Source organism: Arachis hypogaea, chromosome 17, assembly GCF_003086295.3.
Source record: "Arachis hypogaea cultivar Tifrunner chromosome 17, arahy.Tifrunner.gnm2.J5K5, whole genome shotgun sequence".
NCBI classification, from domain to species: Eukaryota; Viridiplantae; Streptophyta; class Magnoliopsida; order Fabales; family Fabaceae; genus Arachis; species Arachis hypogaea.
In genome coordinates this window covers 29,195,388-29,213,786 of record NC_092052.1, presented here as the reverse complement: position 1 = coordinate 29,213,786, position 18,399 = coordinate 29,195,388, and the positions used below count along the sequence as shown (strand labels likewise).

The 18,399-nt window shown below is 38.2% G+C and overlaps 1 non-coding gene across 1 annotated transcript; it reads right to left on the bottom strand.

Moving 5' to 3' along the window:
- Positions 1-17,761: 17,761 nt before the first annotated feature.
- On the bottom strand, positions 17,762-17,869 carry LOC112768762 (small nucleolar RNA R71). The gene has a single exon (XR_003186153.1). It is a non-coding gene; the product is annotated as a small nucleolar RNA R71 (small nucleolar RNA).
- Positions 17,870-18,399: the final 530 nt, after the last annotated feature.

Sequence of the window (18,399 nt, the reverse complement as noted above, 5' to 3'; positions counted from 1 at the left end):
CTAATTAATAAATTAGCATTCTTTCCTGCAACTCGTTGGAAGACGACCTGGGACTCATACTCCTAGTATTTTTATTTCTAAAATTCGTGACAACCCTTTTTAAATTGGTGAGGCGGATCTTAGCTGGTTAAGAGCTATACGTGCAACGCTGTTCTCTTATTTAAAATCTCTTAATTGGTTAACTTCTGCCACGCATCACCTCCTCACACTTAAAATGGAGCATTGTCCTCGATGCTACTGCTCGGGCACGGTGTGAGGGTCAAATGTCGCATCTGGCTGGGTCTCAGGCTATGGCTCCTCAGGTGGCTGCTGAGCCTCCGGGGTAGCCTGTTTCTGTGAGGGTGCCTCTGTCTGAGCTGGCTCTGCCGCATGCTCCTCGGCGTGCTCCTCCTCGGATGTAGAAGACTCGGGAAGAGGGGGCAACTCAACGCCCAGTGCCACAAACATCTGATCCATCCTGTCCAGGCGTCGTATAACACGGCGCTCACTATGCTCCATGAAGCGCAACAGATGTTGTACTAGCAGATAAGTCGGCTGGGGTGCTGGTGGTGGTATCGTTGCTGCTGGGGTTGCGGGTCTTGCTGCTGCTGAGGATGAAGCGTCAGGTGTCACAGCTGCTCTGGCTCTAGAGCAACGCCAAGATGGGGGCTTCTCATGCACCCACTCCCCCCACGGAATCACTTCCTCCTTTCCGTGGACTGGGGGTGGTATCTCATCATCTGCCTCCCATGGGGCGCCGGCTAGCTCAATCATCGTGGTGACCAAGGTGGAAAAGGGAAGTAAGCCACGAACATATGTCCGCCACATATATCGCCTGATCAATCGAGGGAAGTATACCTCCTTCCCCTCCATAACGCATCCGATCAGGACGAGCATGTCGATGGGATCTCTATAAAGTGGGTTGTTGGCATGACGTAATGGACAAAGATTTGTTGCCACGTCCTAGCCTCCCTAGAAAGATGAGTAAACAGCATCCCCTTGGGCTTTCTGTTGTCATTGTCCATCACCCAAGGGGCATCCGGGGTGGCAATAACTTCCCTCAAAGCATCATAGTCAAAAGTCATACAATGTATGGCCACCTCTGCCTACTCAATGGCATCTGTGCCACCGGTCCGAGGCAGACAGTCGAGTCTATCTTGAATAGCTGCCTCCGTAACCAATACCTGACCGCCTCGTAGGTGAACCGACTCAAGGGTGTGTCTAAAGAAGTTACAGTAAAATTCCTTCACCTAGGAGGAGTTCATCCTGCCTAGTTCCCTATCAATAAAGCCCATGCCCATCCCCTGAATACGTATCGTAATGGCTCATCTCACGTCAGTCGGGAGGACCAATTTCTTCTCTATATTCAGATTATTTTTCTGGTATGCCGGAAAGCGGAGCTCACAGTATATATTAAGGAACCTATACGCTTCTGTAGGCGACAGCTGTTGATTCGCTTTGCCCTCATCATTAAGAGGGTTTTTGGCATAGTCATAGTAGGGCGAAAGAGTGAAAGGCTGAGGTTTCTTTCTCTTCTTTGAGGTAACCTTAGACTTTCCTCTATTGGCCATCCTGGGAACAGATAAGATAGGATACATACAATTAAGCCACGTAGAGGAAAACAAAGCAAGGCATGACATATTCATGAAATGAGTTAAAAAAAATGAAAACTTGGAATGCAAGCAAACAGAGTATAGAATTCAAATCCAATGATGCAAACCAAGAAGTCATGTAACAATGATAGAATGCTTGTTTGTTAAGCAACCATAGTCATCATGCCCTAAAGAATGTGAGTGTTAGTGAGAAAATCAAAAAGAAAGTTAGAAGGTTAACAAGGTTAAAAGTGAGAAAATTAAGTCATGTGTTAGTGGCATGACAATTATGGGACTTAACTAAGAGAAGCTCAAATGAGTACATAAAACAAACATGCTCACAATCATGAGGATGATGCAGTCATTGATGATGAAATAAGAAATATTGCACAGAATCATATAAATGAAAAAGCAGTTCATCAACAATTAGTTGGTCACCAAATATGATGCATACAGGCGGGAAACAAAGTAAACATGGAAATGCCACCCAAAGTAACCCGAGAAATGAACTTGGTGCAAGTCAAGTGAATCTCATGTCAAAAGTATCAAGTCCAATTTCAGGTAGCAAGGTTGAAAACAAAACTAATTTTCTAGAAATTTGGATAGCATTCCGGCAGTAAATTGGACGTTTCCAGAAAACAAACAGCAATTTAACACATATGATATATCAAAGCATAAGTTCAAGTTGTAGCAAACTCGATCTCCCAAGTAAAGTTTAGCAAAGCAGCATTGAAAAAGCAGCAAAATAGCACCATGATTCGCATAAAACACCACACCAGCATCATTCAACAAACAAGCAGCATTTAGAAAGTAAACAAGAACGGAGCACTTATCAGGCCTAGAATCTTCTAACCACATCCTATCTACCTAACAACATGCATGTCTAACTAACCTAACAAACAAAATCAATCACTACTCTAACTAAAATTAATCAAACAAAATTAATGAACAAGGAAGTAAAACAGAGAGGCAGCAGGGTAGGGGAACCTGGAGTGCAGAAGTAGAATAGAAATAGAGTTGGGGACGGGAAAGAGGTGTAGGGCCGCCCAGAACTGGTGGCGGCGCAGTGGGTGGTCGCGCAGAGTGGAGGAATGGAAAAGCAGAGCAGAGCAGAGGACGGCAGCGAGGTTCCAAGCAGAGGAGCGGTTGGCACGGTGAAAGAAAGAAGGGAAGATAGTGTGTGAGTGGTGGTGTAGTGCTCACCGGCAGCAGTGGAGGCGCACGGCGGTTGTTGGCAGAGGGATGAGGATGAGATGGGCAGTGAGATGGGGGAAAGAAAGGAAGAGAGGAAGAAAGAGGGAAGGCAGATGGGGTGGTTGCTGGCGGTGATGGGTCGCTAGAAAGGTGACCGGTGATAGGACGAAGAAGGTGGTGGTGGGTTCAGCTATGGTGGTTGAGGAGAGATGAAGAGGGAACGTTAGAGAGAGAAGGGGTGAAGTGCGCGACTGTGCTAGGGCTCCTCGCGTGGATGGGGTTATAATTTTGAATCCACGCATACGCAACCTCTACGCGTGCGCGTGGTTGGGTGAAAAACATGATAGACGCGCAAGCGCAATGTGCGCGTATGCATGAGTGAGGAGTGTGTGCATTGACGCGTACGCATGACGTACGCGTCTGCGTGGGTCGCAGCTTGCGCGAGAAGCGCATTGTACGCGTGGTATTTGCGCAACTCTCGGGTGGGAGTATGGATTTTGTGTCAACCCATCCAGGCGTACGCATGCCGTACGCGTATGCGTGCATGCCCTTGTGCGCCACGCTCAGTGTTCGCGCCACACCCGCACAACTCTCGGGAATATGTATGGGATCTGCATTCACTCATCGACGCGTACGCGTACAGAGTGCGTACGCGTCCCTACCTCTCTTCTTTTTTTTTAACAGAAATACTAAAAGTAGCTTAAAACCTCCCTAACACTACATACAACTCCAAACCATCTAAATTTCACAAATGAACAAAAATTTTCAAATGCAAACAAACATAACCTGCACTCTAAGCAACTAACAACCAAAATATTATTACAAGACAACATGAAGAGGAAAATTACCTACAATGGTAACTCACATCACTTATTAAAGAAACTACAAGAGAGTGGAAAGAGTGTACCATGGTGGGTGTCTCCCACCTAGAACTTTTATTTTAAGTCCTTAAGTTGGACATTTGGAAAGCTCTTCATCAAGGTGGCTTATATTTGTACTCATCCTTGAATCTCCAAGGATCTTTGCTCCTCGAATAGTTGATAGAAATTCCAACCCTTTTCCCTAAGCTCGGATGAAGTTCAACCCAAGATATGAGTTCCGAAAGTTGGTCTTCATGTTTCGATCCGGGATCCCATATCTTATCTTCGCACCCGTCTTCAAGTTGATTGTCCTGGTTCTTCCATCCGGGTGGTTGATACATAGAATTCTCTTGAGCACACCAAAGTCTCCTCCTAGACCCACACAAATTTGCATTCTTCCAATCATGGTCCCTATGCTTTAGAGCTTTGACATTAATGAGCCTAATACCAAACTTCCAACCACTACACAACCCCCTTTTACTATTAATTCCGCAAAGAGCTCTAAGTTGTCCATCCATTTCAATCAAGCCGTATTCAAGTAAGAAAGTGAAGCTTAAGGGAAAGAATTTTACCCACTTGAATGTTGTGTTGGATGGTGATTTGGGAAGGGGGGCCTCCCCACACTTAGACAATGCGAGGTCTACTTCTTGAGGCTCTTCCTTAGTTATTTCCACCTCTTCACAACTTCTTTTAATTTCTTCATGCTTGTCAACTTCTTCCAATTCCTCCTCATCATCGATCAAATCAAGCTTTGAAGGTTGTGTGAAGTCCAATTCATTATCAACTTCACATTCAATGGAAGGGTCTTCAACAAGATCACCAATGTCACTCGGCTTGGAGTTGTCTTCAATAACTTCAATCTCTTGTTCAATAAGAGGAGATTCAACCTTGGATAAAAAGTCATTGATGATTAAATCCATATCTTGATCAACCTCTTCATATTCTTCAATTTTGATATACTCCGGGGGTTGTTGAGGCTCCCATGATGGTTCCACATCTCCTAAGTTTTCAACCACGTATTCCTTTTCTTCAATGATCATTGGTTTCTCCAATTGTTCCAATACAAAACCCAACTCCTCCTTCTCCACCAGATTTTCCAATCTCTTCTTTATGCTTTGCTCTTCTTGTCATCCTTCACATATAGTTACGGAAGCACCTTGAGTGTTCAAGCATTGGTAGTCTAAAGTGTGCACTACTTTGGTCAAGTTAGTCACAAACTCGTGTTCCTTTGCATATCTGCTTGTCCTTGAAGTATCAAGGTGAGAGAATCATCCATTGGGGCTTGAGGTGGATAAGAGGGTTCATTATGTTGGAAAAAGGGTTCATAGTAGGAAGGTAGTTCTTCTTGGTGATGGTATGGAGATGATGTGTATCGAGGTGATTCTTGGTAATAATCATGATAAGGTTGTAGTGGTTCCAAAGGTTCTTGCTCATAATGGTCACAAGGATATGGTATGAGTGGTTGATTGTATGATGGATAAGGGTCATAGGAAGGTGCTTGGTATGGAAAGGCTCATGAGTATGGTCAAGGTTCATGTTGAGGATAGGAGTCGTCGGCATATGATGGTGGTTGTTGATTTTCACAAAAAGTTTCACCATAGCCATTGAATTGACATGCATTAGGATGGTGATTATACCTTTGAGTATCCAGAGGTTGTTGCCAATAGGAGTGATCAATTCCTTGAATCTCATCCCATCTTTGTTGGTTCCATCCTTGATACATGTGGTCATTGAAGTTCACATTTCCTATAACACAATTAGAACCAAACTCATAGCCAAGGTGAGAATTCATAGTGGATACAAAAATAAAACTATTGAAGTCCTAAGGTTATCAACAACTAGCAAACAAGAAGTAAAAGACAAACATATTCACAATATTCACATATATACAATAACCAAGAACAAGGCACACAATTGCAAATTCCCCGGCAACGGTGCCATTTTGATGAATGGATTTTTGACGGTTTAGAATTTCACAAATAAAATCTCGTTGAAGTATAGTTTCTAAACCAATACTAATCCCTTCATACAAAAGATTGTTTGTCACAAGTACAAACCCCTAAAATTATAAACCGAAGTATTTAAACCTCGAGTCGTCTCTCAAAGGAATTGCAGGGTAGTGTTCTTGTTATTGGCCATGGAAATGTATATTTTGGGGTTTTTATTAGGGAACAAGAAAAGTAAATGATAAAGGAAATCAAATGACAAAAAGGTCTTGGCAAGGTTTGGTGGTCAAGGATCTCTATCCTTATCACTAACCACAATATGATAATTGCAAGGATCAATCCCACTAAGTCATCCTCTAACAAGTAAAGGAAAGTCAAATGAGCTATATCAATCTAAGTCCATAGGTCCTAGCTATCCACTAATTGAATTAAAGAGAGCTAGAGTCAATGGCTACCAACTATCAATCACTTGGACATTAGCAACTCAAGAATTTCTAAGTTACCTTCCCAAGCCAAGAGCATAAAATTCTACTCTAACATCTTCTCAAGCATTTTGACAAACACTTGAAAGGTATAAAAGGAAAGCATGGTAAATCTACAACAAGAGTGAAATCTAACAACAATTATTGCAAGGAATTAACAACAACAATCAAAAGAAACATTATTGACATGAATTACCTTAGATTAAATTGAAAAAAAATAAAAGGAACAAGAGTAGATCAACAACAAGTATGGAAACAAAGTAGAAGAAATTACAACAAAAGAATAGAAAAATGATGAATGTAACAACAAAGAATTGAGAAGTAGAAGTAGAAGAGAGCATGAATTAAACCCTAGATCTAAGCTTATTGACCTAAACTAATCCTAATCCTAATGATGTCTAATTGATGGAAAATCCCCCTTTGCTCTTCAATCCTTGGTCCTTTAAAGCATTTTGGCGCCAAAGTTAGTTGCAAACTAGGCCACGCAGCTCTCTGAATTTGCTGGGCACGTTTTCTATTTAAAAATCATGTGCGGCCATCGACGCGTACGCGTACAGCACGCGTGCGTGTCCCTGAAGTTTTCACGATCCACGCGTGCGCGTGCAGTGCACGTGCGCGTGGATGAATGTATCCAAATCTTTGGCTTTTCTATGTGTTCTCCACTTTGCATGCTTTCCTCTTCACTCCTTTGATCCATTCCTAGCCTTTTCTACCTGAAATCACTAGCAAACACATCAAGGCATCTAGTGGAATCAAAGATGAATCTAAATTATCAAATTAGAGGTCTAAAAGCATGTTTTCACATCTAGGCACAAATTAAGGGAGAATCACAAAACTATGCTATTTCATTGATTAAATGTGAGAAAAGGTTAATAAAGTGCTCTAGATTCAACACAAGATAAACCCTAAAAAGGGAGTTTATCAACAGGACCCAAATGGCATTTCGTGGATGAGGACGAGGTTGGGGATGCCCATGGAAAGGTGATGAGGGAACCGTACCAGTAGATAATCCGACTGATTTCATGGCTGCAATGGCAAACATGGCTGCTGCCATTAATGTACCAACCGAGTAGTGGATAGGATGGGACAACAAGCTGGAAACGACAATGGAGGTGGTAATGGACATAGTGGTGGAGACAACCCCGAGGATAGGAGGCCAATGACTTTTGCTACGTTCTTGAAGGTGAATTCTCCAACTTTCAAGGGTATGAGCAATCCCATTGAAGCTAATAACTGGTTCCAAGCTATGGAAAAAGCACTACAGGCTCAGCATGTGCCAAAAGATCATTATGTAGAGTTTGCTACTTATCGGTTAGAAGGAGAGGCTCAATTCTGGTGGCAAGGAATATAAGACTCCGGATTTTTGGAAATTAAATAATAAATTATTTTATGATTTATTATGTTTACTCAAGATTATAATTTCAGAGGTTTTTATATATAAATCGGGAAAATTCTTATTTATAATTTAAAGTTTTAGTAATTGAAAAATAATGAGTATTTTATATATCTTAATTTTAATATTTATATTTTAACCTTATTTTATAAAAAAAATTTATATCTTTAATTCTTGAATTAGAGTATTTATCTTAAAATAATTTGTAAGTTGATGAATAAATATTATTTTTTATAGATAATTATTATTGGATTAAATTTGATTTTCAATTGCCACGTTACCTTTAATTTTATTAAAAAATAATAAAAACATATTTTTCTCCCTTTTCTTATCAAAATCCTAATCCTAACTATACAGAAACACACTCTACCCTTTTTCCCTTATCACAGCCACCACCTTTCCCAGAAACACACTCCCACACACGCGGAGAGGAGAGGGCGTCGAAGGGAGGAGTTGTCACTGCCGTCGCCATTGTGTCACCATCATTGTCGTAGAGCTGCCGAACCGTCGTGCAGCTGCCGTGTCTCGTCCAGCCGTTGCCGTTGCTGTTGACGTCAACCCAAGGAGGAAAGAAAGAGAGCTCGCGAGGGAGAGGGAGGCATTGCCATCATCGTGGTCACCGAGAGAGAAGATGACGCGCGAGGAAGAGAGGGCTGCGGTCAGCCTCGTCGCCATTCGCGTTTCACCGCCGCCACTGCCGCGTCCTCCAACAGCGCTGCTGCACACAAGTTGGAGGAGCTCGTCCTCGCCGTTATGCCACCATTGAAATTTGGAGCCATCGCGTTGCCGTCGGGGATCAGAAGCACGAGAAAGAAGGACCCTGTTATGGTCACTGGGTATAGCGCTGATGTCACCAGAACTACCGTCGGGGTTGCTGCTGCTCGGTTTAGTCGTTCTTTCTTTTTTATGGTAAGCGTTTTCATTCTAGAACCTTTGAAAATTAGTATTCTGTTATGTTTGGTTAGAGATTCTGTGGTTTTGGTAATATAGGGTCGAGTCCCAGTTATTGTGAGTCGAGATTGAAGTTGCCACTGCTGCAGGACAGAAGAAAAAGGAGTTTTGTGTCGCGTAATTAAGTCGCAATCGTGGTAGGGGCATTTTCTTAAACTCATTTTTACTTTCAAGAATTGTTACAAGTCGATATTAATATGTAAAATATATTTTTATGATTACAAGAGTCTTATGGATTGAACTGAACTATTTTGGATGGATGTGAATATTTATCCGATTGATTTATTGAATTATTGATATGGCTAGTTATTCTGATTTGTTGATTTAGTTTGTTGACTTGGTCGTTGTTAGACTGGTTTCTTGAAATTAGTTTCTGGATTATGATAGAATGATTATCGAGTGTTTGAACGTGTTTTGATAATTGCGGCTGAATTATTGTGATAGTGGTTTATTAAAATGGATTGACATTGGAAATGATTCGAATAGTTGAGAGATGTCTAGTTTGGATTGGTTGGAACCCTTGAAGAGTGGTAAAGTCCGAGTTATAGAGGAGGTGCTGCCAAAATTTTATAAGCTTGCACAAAAGTGAATAATAATAATTAACTTATTTTGGTTTGATTTTGATTAAAGACTTATGTTTTGAGTTTGATTTATTATGAAAAGAATTATGTTTTGAGTGTCATGGCTTCTTTTTTGCTCTCAGACGTCCCACGGCAAAATTCCCACGTGAAATGCGAACTGCGTGCCATGCGTACGCATGCCAGATGTGTACGCATGATTGGGCACATTCTGCAACTCGTACGCAGGGAAGATGTGTACGCATGAGTTGGCAAATCTTTGCAACTTACGCATATGCATGGGGAATGCATATACACAATCTAGCAACTTTCATGACTTGTGTGTATGCATGGGAGATGCGTACGCATGACTTCCGTTTTGGCATTGGATGGCTATGCTCCCACGTTGGACGGCTATGCACAATTTTAACAACTTTGCTTTCTGTTTTGCTTAGCCGTGGTACGCCTTGTCTTCCACGTCCCACGGCCAGCCCTCTTTATCAATTTGGTGTCTGGGAGCTCTCTATTTAGTCCAGAGAGCTCTCTGGACTGCCTCCCCTCTTTATGTTTCTTGCTCAAAGTGATTCCTAGCCTCTTCTTTATCTTTAATCCTTGCCAATTCTCTTCCAAATTCTCCTATAATCAATGAATGCATACTAACTCAAAGTATTGCTCATTTACCATGAAATCATTGCTCATCTTGCAATAATTCTTAGTTTATTGAATGAAATTCTAAGAAAAAAATACTAAAGATGCAAACGCATCAGATATCACAAGAAATTGGAAATTTGTAGATGTGATGGAAAGGCTTTGTGAGAGGGTTTTGGATTAAGAAAGTGATCATGTTTCGTTGAAGACTCTAAACATACACCGAGTTTATTTATCAAACCCCGAGTCTTATACTTCTAAAGTTTAATTTTCATTAAACTTATCTTATAACTTTTGTACCACAAAACACTTTTTCTCTCGTTTTCATAAAATGTGATTTTCTTCATGTTTGAAAACTGAACATGTCAAATCTTTCTAATTTTCTTTGACATATTTGAAAGAGAAGTTAGCATGAATCTTTTTCATCTTATATCAATTATTAACCTAAATTTATTATCTTTAGAGACCTATTTTATTAAAAGTAACTACATTAATTTTATGATTATTGAAGCTTAAATTAATTATGATGTATTCTATTAGTTTGAATTATTTATTAGAAACTATTTTAATAGGAAAAATTAAATTAATTTTTATAATTATTATCATTTGAGTTTGGATTAATTAAGATTATTATATATCTTTAATATAATAAGATATTTTACATAATTAAAACTATAATTTTAGTAATATATTAATAATAAACGTTTTATAATTTAATTTGGATAATTAATATTTTAAGTTCAAAATCTACCAGTATGAGTAAATATCAGTACTCTTTGATGAACTTAGCTTTGCTAAGGCTTCATTATAGATCATCTATCCTTATGATCATCATGTTACTAATGTCATTTATATTAGTAACCCATATATATTTATCTCCATATGTATTATTACTTGTGTTTTAATACATATAGCTTTCGTAATTATCTATTTAAGATATTTATAACTTGAACCGCTGACTCAGTAATTTATTAACTTGACACGTAGCCTAAGCTTGACACCCAACCCCCCCCCCTTCATGTGTCACTTAATCACCTAAAGCATCATCATTAATCCTCATCCAGCCATGAAAATGTTCATTTTGGAAGAAAAAGAAAGCATAGAGTCGAGAGAGAGAAGAGAGGAACTGTGACCCTCCACGAACCTTCAGCATTTGATTTCTTGAGCTCCGTAACTCCAATAAAAATCTAATCTGATTAAAGTGTTCGTATCTTCCTCCTCTTCACGTTGATGTCACTTTTGTTTGAGAGAAATCGATGCTGAAGCTCTCCCCCAATCTTGTGTGGTTCGGCCAAGGTGAGGAAAAAGGAGTAGCCGATTTTTTATGTTTTCTTCATCAACTATTCCGTCAGAAGCCTTCTCGGGAGCTTTGGTTGTTGTGATTACCAATGGAGGTAGGGTTTCATAATTTTATAATAATTAAATGTGTTCTTGATGTGTGTTTGTTGGATGTTTGTGGCTTGAATTGAATATTTTGTATTTGAATTTGATGAAATATTGTTGATTTATTGCTTTATGTTTTGGTTTTGATGGGACTGCCAAAACCAATCTGTTGTGGCCTGATTTGAGGGCTGTTATTAACCTTGAATATTGAGAAAATTGATGAGATTTGGTGGTCTAAATATTAAAGTAAAAGCTATGAAAAATCAGTAACCGTAAAGTTTTAAAACAAATTTAATAATCAAGTATATATTTTAAAAGATCACAAGAGAAGATTTTGGTTTTGAGAAGGGATGTTGTCATCAACACAAAAATTATTTTGAGTAGAAAAATGTAATTTCATAAAAGATCAGAGTTAAAAATAGTAATTAAATTTTGAGAGTATTTTGAGTAATAAGTAAAAATTTAGGAGTAAAACGTGTATTCTATAAAAGTATAAGGATATTTTTTATGATTATAATATATGTAAGGTTATTTTTAGTAATTTGTAAAATATGTTGGGTTAAAAATAAAAAATTTAAAAGTTCAAAGTTGAAGTATAATTCCTAAAAGTTCAAGCATAATGTAAAACCCGGTCAAAGCGTAATTAATTAAATAATAAATTAAATAGGAGCGAATATGGTTAGAAAATTTAGCAATCAAAATTCGATAATTTAAATATGATATTGGACTCAGTGGATTTTTCTGAGTCGAAAAACATAATTTTCTGCGTAAAAATGCGCACTGGAAATTTGACCGGTAATACCGGCTGAGATCTATCCGGTACTGCAGTTGAATAAATTAATTATAAATGAATAAGGTTACGAAATGAGAAATTATAATTTGGGAAGCTAAGCTAGAAATATTTAAAATACGATTTAAAACTCTAATCTTAAAGGTTTTGGCCCAAAGTTAGGCCAACGGACTAAAACAAGTGAACCGGGCCCAAGTGGGTCCAAGATCCAACATATATAAACATTAGTTATGAGCATTTTAGCTCATTTACCCTACATAATGAGAGAGGGGCGGATAGAGAGAAGAGAGAAAGAAAACCTAGCTTTCTAAACTTCAAATCACCATAACTTTCTCTCCAGAACGCCGATTGACGAGCCATTTGCAGCCACGCGTCGCTCTTTTCATCCTCTACAACTCTATCTAAGTTTGTGGTGAGTACTCCAGTTCCCTCTACCCATTTTTCGTTTTCCCCCTTAAATTTGAGTTTGGTTATGGGTGTTGAGTAATTTTATGATTTTGGTTATTTAGGAGTGCTCTAGTATGAGCCATGGGTGATATTCATCACAAACTTCAATGGGTTAAGGTAAGAAACCCTCCAATCCTTGTGATTTATCATTTTTATGAACCCTAGGTTGATTGTAAGTGTGATATTGGTTATGTTAGAGTATTGGTTGATTTTGGAGCACAATTGGGAGGTTGGTGTTGCTTGTGGAGCTTTGGTGAGGCTTGGAGCTAAGGTTGGTGGAGACTTCCAAAGAAGAGGCTCAATTGGTTTGGCTCCAAGAGGTACGGTTTAAGTTTCATTTAAGTACTGTGTGGTGTGATGAGAATTCCTAGGCTAGATACCCCTAGGATTAAGTTTGGATTGTGTAAATGGTTGGTACTAATATGTATAGTTGATATGTAATGTAAATTAATGATTGGGTTGAGAATTATGTGAATTTGAATGTTCGGTGTGTTGAGAAATTTGATGAATTAGATAATGATTATTAGTTTGTGTAATATGCATTTAAATTATAAATTTGGGCCGGAGGCGGTGAATCTTGTGCCGGAGGAAAGAAAGAGGTAAGGAAGGTAAGTGATATGTGTATCGTGTGATGTCATATGAGATTGAATGGATATTGAATATTGATTGTATGAATAAATGGGAGGAATGTGGAATAATAAGAAATTAGGAATTTAGGAGGGGAAGGTGACGAAATTGAATTGAATTGTGTAGATGGGGTATGTTTGGTTTTGGTTGAGTGTAATTATGTGAATGTGGTTGGGTTCTGGTCATTTGGATGAGTGGAAATGAATTTGGCTTGTGAACATTTGAAAAATTGGTGATTTCTATTTTTGGGTAAAGAACTGATTTTTGACCAACTTCGACAGTCTGTAACTCGGTCCTCGAAGTTAGGAACTCTTCAAAATTGAATTTTTATGAAAGTTCATTCAACGATCTTTCCAACGGTTCAGAAATGGTTAAAAAAGGAATTTTGTAGAAGAAGTTATGTGTGGCGGAAGTTTGAGATTTGAAAATGAAATTCTGCAGCTTTTTAAACTTAGTAAATTTTTTAGTAAAACGTACTTCGACGCGCACGCATGGCCAACGCGCAGGCGTCACTGATAAACCCCAGTTTTAGGGTTTATCCTATGCTTAATCTAGTGAATTTTATCCATTATTCTCACACTTATTCAAACAATTCGCATGTTTTACGTTTTCCTTCCTGATTTTGTGCTATGATTGAAAACATGCTTCTTTGGCCTTATAATTGCTAATATTAATCCTCTCTTATTACCATTCGATGCCGTGATATGTGCGTTAAGTGTTTCAGGCTTTATAGGGCAGGAATGGCTTAGAAAATGGAGAGGAAGCTTGCGAAAATGGAAGGAACACAAGAAACTAAGGAGATGACCAGCGAGCATCGATGCGCAAGCATGACTCACGCGTGCGCGCGACATGGAGAAAATTATAGCGATGCGTGTTCGTGCCTGACACATACGCGTGGATTGGAGTCTGCACAAAAGACGCGCAAGCGTGGACGACGCGTACGCATGACAGTGCCGCGTGCTGGACGTATCAGAAATTGCTGGGGGCAATTTCTGGGCTATTTTTGACCCAGTTTTCGGCCCAGAAAACACATATTAGAGGCTATAAAGTGTGGGAATCCATTCATTCAAACAACTTTCATATTTACAATTTTAGGTTTTAGATGTAGTTTTCTAGAGAGAGAGGCTCTCCTCTCTCTTAGGTTTTTAGGATTAGGATTTCTCTTAGCTTATGGTTACTTCTTCATTCCAGGTTCAATGTTCCTTTAATTTAATTTCTCTTCTACTTTTATTTACTCTATTACTTTAGTTGCTTGATGAGCGGATAATTTATACGCTTTTTGGCATTGTTTTTACAAAGTTTTCAGAATAATTTAGTTAGTTTTTAGTATATTTTTATTAGTTTTTAAATAAAAATCACATTTCTGGACTTTACTATGAGTTTGTGTGTTTTTCTGTGATTTCAGGTATTTTCTGGCTGAAATTGAGGGACTTGAGCAAAAATCAGATTCAGAGGTTGAAGAAGGACTGCATATGCTGTTGGATTCTGACCTCCCTGCACTCAAAGTGAATTTTCTGGAGCTACATAACTCTAAATGGTGCGCTCTCAGTTTCGTTGGAATGTAGACATCCAGGGCTTTCCAGCAATATATAATAGTCTATACTTTGCCTGAGTTTAGATGATGCAAACTGGCGTTCAACGCCAGTTCCATGCTGCATTCTGGAGTTAAACGCCAGAAACAGGTTGCAAAGTGGAGTTAAACGCCAGAAACAGGTTACAAACTGGCGTTCAACTCCAAGAGAAGCCTCTACACGTGTAAAGCTCAATGCTTAGCCCAAGCACACACCAAGTGGGCCCCAGAAGTAGATTTCTGCAACATTTACTTATCTCTGTAAACCCTAGTAACTAGTTTAGTATAAATAGGACTTTTTACTATTGTATTTACATCTTTAGTTTCATCTTTGATCAGTTTTATGCTCTCTTAGACTTTCATGGGGGCTGGCCATTCGGCCATGCCTGGACCATTATCACTTATGTATTTTCAAACGGTAGAGTTTCTACACACCATAGATTAAGGTGTGGAGCTCTGCTGTTCCTCATGAATTAATACAAAATACTACTGTTTTTCTATTCAATTCAAGCTTATTCCTTCTCTAAGATATCCATTCGTACCCAAGAACATGATGAATGTGATGATTATGTGACGCTCATCATCATTCTCACCTATGAACGCGTGCCTGACAAACACTTCCGTTCTACATGTAAACAAGCTAGAATGAGTATCTCTTAGATATCTAATACAGAGGACCGAGTCCGAGATATTAGAATCTTCGTTGTATAAGTTAGAACCCATGGATGGCCATTCTTGAGATCCGAAAAGTCTAAACCTTGTCTGTGGTATTCCGAGTAGGATCTGGGAAGGGATGGCTGTGACGAGCTTCAAACTCGCGAGTGCTGGGCGTAGTGACAGACGCAAAAGGATAGTAAATCCTATTCCAGTATGATCGAGAACCGACAGATGATTAGCCATGCAGTGACAGCGCATTGGACCATTTTCACAGAGAGGATGGGATGTAGCCATTGACAACGGTGATGCCCTACATAAAGCTTGCCATGGAAAGGAGTAGGAATGATTGGATGAAGACAGCAGGAAAGCAAAGGTTCAGAGGAACGAAAGCATCTCTATACACTTATCTGAAATTCTCACCAATGAATTACATAAGTATCTCTATCCTAATCTATGTTTTATTTATCTTTTAATTATTAAAACTCTATATCTATTTGAATCTGCCTGACTGAGATTTACAAGGTGACCATAGCTTGCTTCAAGCCGACAATCTTCGTGGGATCGACCCTTACTCACGTAAGGTTTATTACTTGGACGACCCAGTGCACTTGCTAGTCAGTTGTGCGAAATTGTGACAAAGAATTAAGATTATGAACGTGCGTATAAAGTTTTCAGCGTCGTTACCAAGGAATGGAACCATCACGATTTCTGCGCACCAAGTTTTTGACACCGTTGCCAGGGAAGGAACAACAATTTCGCATTTGTTTTTGGCAACAACAATGCCAAATTTGGTCCGGCAACAACACCAAGTTTTTGGCGCCGTTGCCGGGGATTATTCGAGTTTGGACAACTGACAGTTCATCTTGTTGCTCAGATTAGGTAATTTTATTTTATTTTTAAGCTTTTTATTTCTTATTTTCGAAAAATACAAAAAAAAATTCTTCTTTTTCGTTTTTCCAAAATTAATTTTTGAAAAATCCAAAAAAATTACAAAATCATAAAATCAAAAATATTTTTCTGTTTCTTGTTTGAGTCTAGAGTCAAGTTTTAAGTTTGGTGTCAATTGCATATTTTTAATTTTCTAAAAAAAATTATTTTCGAAAATTTCATGCATTGCATTCTTCATGATCTTCAAGTTGTTCTTGGCCAGTCTTCTTGTTTGATCTTCATATCTTCTTGTTTTGTGTCTTTCCTTGTTTTTCATATGCATTCTTGAATTATTAATGTCTAAAGAATAAAATTTTTTAAGTTTGGTGTCTTGCATGTTTTCTTTTCTTGAAAATTTTTCAAAAATAAGTCTTGATGTTCATCTTGATCTTCAAAGTGTTCTTGGTGTTCATCTGGACATCCAAAGTGTTCTTGCATGCATTGTGTGTTTTGATTCATAATTTTTATGTTTTGAGTCTTTTTATTGTTTTTCTCTCTCATTATTAAAAATTCAAAAATCAAAAAAATATCTTTCCCTTATTTCACTCATAAATTTCGAAAATTTGGATTGACTTTTTCAAAAAATTTTAAAATCTAGTTGTTTCTTATGAGTCAAATCAAATTTTCAATTTAAAAATCTTACTTTTTTCAAAATATTTTTCAAAAATCAAATCTTTTTCAATTTTCTTTCATAACTTCTTATCTTTTTTAAAAAAAGTTTGTTACTTGCCTAGTAAGAAAGGTTCAATCTTTAAATTTTAAAATCATATCTTTTTAGTTTCTTGTTAGTCAAGTAATCAACTTTAATTTTCAAAATCAAATCTTTTTAATTTCCTTTTCAAATCCTTTTCAAAATGATTTTCAATCATATCTTTTTCAAAACTACCTAACTAACTCTCTCCTTCTAATTTTCGAAAATCCCTTCCTTCTTTTTCAAAATTCTTTCTTTTTATTAACTAATTGTTTTAATTTTTAATTTAATTTTATTTCAATTTTAATTTTCAAAATTTAACTTTAAATTTTATTTTTAATTTAATTAATTTTCGAATTCTCTCCCTCTCATCTCCTTCTAATTATTTATTTATTTACTAACACTTCTCTTTATTTAAAAATTTGAACCCTCTCCCTCTTTCTGTGTTCGAATTTCTTCTCTTCTTCTACTCACATAAAAGAATCTCTATACTGTGATATAGAGGATTCCATATTTTCTGTTCTTTTCTTTTTCATATGAGCAAGAAAAAGGATAAGAATATTCTTGTTGAAGCTGATCCTGAACCTGAAAGGACTCTGAAGAGGAAGCTAAGGGAAGCCAAAGCACAACTCTCTGGAGAAAATCTGACAGAAATTTTCGAAAAAGAAGGAGGCATGGCCGAAAATAATAACAATGCAAGGAAGATGCTTGGTGACTTTACTGCACCAAATTCCAATTTACATGGAAGAAGCATCTCAATCCCTGGCATTGGAGCAAACAATTTTGAGCTTAAACCTCAATTAGTTTCTCTAATGCAACAGAATTGCAAGTTTCATGGACTTCTATCAGAAGATCTTTTTCAGTTCTTAACTGAATTCTTGCAGATCTGTGATACTGTTAAGACCAATGGGGTTGATCCCAAGGTCTACAGGCTTATGCTTTTCCTATTTGCTGTAAGAGACAGAGCTAGAGTATGGTTGGACTCTCAACCTAAAGATAGCCTGAACTCTTGGGATAAGCTGGTCACGGCTTTCTTAGCCAAGTTCTTTCCTCCTCAAAAGCTTAGTAAGCTTAGAGTGGATGTTCAAACCTTCAGATAGAAGGAAGGTGAATCCCTCTATGAAGCTTGGGAGAGATACAAAGAAATGACCAAAAAGTGTCCTTCTGACATGCTTTTAGAATGGACCATCCTGGATATATTCTATGATGGTCTGTCTGAGCTATCAAAGATATCACTGGACCACTCTGTAGGTGGATCCATTCATCTAAAGAAAACGCCTGCAGAAGCTCAAGAACTCATTGACATGGTTGCAAATAACCAGTTCATGTACACTTCTGAAAGGAACCCTGTGAATAATGGGACGCCTATGAGGAAGGGAGTTCTTGAAATTGATACTCTGAATGCCATATTGGCTCAGAATAAAATATTGACTCAGCAAGTCAATATGATCTCTCAGAGTCTGAATGGATTGAAGGAATCATCCAACAGTACTAAAGAGGCATCTTCTGAAGAAGAAGCTTATGATCCTGAGAACCCTGCAATAGCAGAGGTGAATTACATGGGTGAACCCTATGGAAACACCTATAATCCCTCATGGAGGAATCATCTAAATTTCTCATGGAAGGATCAACAAAAGCCTCAACAAGGCTTTAATAATGGTGGAAGAAACGGGTTTAGCAATAGCAAGCCTTTTCCATCATCCAC